This window comes from Nomascus leucogenys, chromosome 2 (genome assembly GCF_006542625.1).
Source record: "Nomascus leucogenys isolate Asia chromosome 2, Asia_NLE_v1, whole genome shotgun sequence".
Lineage (NCBI taxonomy): Eukaryota > Metazoa > Chordata > Mammalia > Primates > Hylobatidae > Nomascus > Nomascus leucogenys.
The window spans coordinates 18,465,319-18,467,152 of record NC_044382.1 but is presented as its reverse complement, the minus strand read 5'-3'; the positions used below and the strand labels follow the sequence as shown (position 1 = coordinate 18,467,152).

Here is a 1,834-nt window from a genome sequence, read left to right as displayed (position 1 = left end):
TGCAGTGTTAGTTTGGAAAGAAGCAGATTCTTCTTGGAAAAGAAGTCTGGGTGTCCTAGCCCTTCACCCAGCCAAGTCAAAGAAATGCTGCATAGAACAAAGAAATACTAAGTATAGAACAAAGTCGAGGTCTAGGACTCAAATGGTTCAGACATTCAGACAGGGATGCTACTTCCTTACTCTCATTTGAGTTTGGGAACCAGTTCCTGCACAGTTAATCCTTCAGTGTTTCTTCAATCACACGGGCAGTCTCTCAGTGCCTTTGTGCACATAAAGATGGGAGAGCAGGTGCCTAAGTCAGTGCTGTTTGTGTGTCTGGGTAACATGTGTTGGTCACCCATTGCAGAAGCAGTTTTCAGATTAAAGCATTTCAAAGGCCCGGGCACGGTGGCTCATGCCTGTAATCCCAGTACTTGGGAGGCCAGGATGGGCAGATCACCTGAGGTTAGGAGTTTGAGACCAGCCTGACTAACATGGTGAAACCTTGTCTCTACTAAAAATACAAAAATTTGCTGGGCATGGTGGCATATACCTGTAATCCAGCTAAGCGGGAGGTTGAGGCAGGAGAATCGGTTGAACCCGGGAGGCAGAGGTTGCACTGAGTCAAGATTGCGCCACTGCACTCCAGCCTGGGCGACAGAGCGAGACTCTGGCTCAAAAAAACAAACAAACAAACAAACAAAAAACATTTCAGAGAATTGGAGGGTAGACAGTGTGGTGATGTCTGGGTATGAGATAGGGAATCCCCTGACTACCCAGGGCACAGCTGCATGAAGAGGCACGATACTCCCATGAGCCACCTTGCCCAGCAGAGATAGGAATAGAAAAAGCAATCAAGCTAAAAACTGCAAAGCTAAAATTGAACTACTTGGGAGCTGTGATCACAAAACCAACTTGTTAATGCAGATCCCCATTATGGAAATGGCTGCCTTTTGAGACGGTGTACCAGCAGGGTGTCAGGTGCTGCAGAACGTTCTTGGGGGAAGCCCACCGAGGCTGGTCTGTACCCTGCTGCGGCCAACCCGACTAGACCCCAGCCTTCGGCTCTGCATCTCTGTGGGCAAGCTAAAGTATAATAGTGTTCCACAGCCCAAGGTCCCAGCTCGTTCTTCACTGACTTACTGTTTCTTACCTTAAAAAGTAATCGCAGATGGAAATCAGTTGTGTTTGGCAGAAGAATAAAAATCATTGATTCAGACGGTTTCTGGGGTATATTAAGTGTTCTTAGATTAGTTGAGCCTCTCAATTTGCATCAATTAGAAAAATAGTGGAACAAACAACATAAAACGACAAAATAAAACACAGTGGAGGCAAACTTCCCTTGAAGGCCCAGGTCAACACCTAAGCCCATTAAGACTTAATCGGGTCTGCCTCTTCAGTGGGTTTGATGATGGCTGGATGGAGGACAGGCGCCCTCTGCTCCCTGCACTACCTCCATCTTTTTGCCCTAGGGCCTTTTATAGAGTGACAATAGCCCTGCCCATAGGAGCTCACAGTCTAGAATCATTTTAATTCACACACACCCACGGTGCACATTTGTATATTTAAAAGATAGGGAAGAGGCTGGGCAGGTGGCTCATGCCTGTAATCCCAGCACTTTGGGAAGCCGAGGTGGATGGATCAATTGAGGCCAGGAGTTCGAGACCAGCCTAGCCAACATGGTGAAACCCTGTCTCTGCTAAAAATACAAAAATTAGCCGGGCATGGTGGCGTGCACCAGTACTCCTAACTACCCGAAAAGTTGAGGCAGGAGAATTGCTTGAACCTGGGAAGCAGGGGTTGCAGTGAGCCGAGATCGGACCACTGTACTCCAGCCTGGGCGACAGAGTAAGAC

General features: G+C 47.8%; 1 pseudogene; it reads left to right on the top strand.

The window, feature by feature from the left end:
* Positions 1 to 258: 258 nt before the first annotated feature.
* On the top strand, positions 259 to 1,030 carry LOC115837009 (annotated as a pseudogene).
* Positions 1,031 to 1,834: the final 804 nt, after the last annotated feature.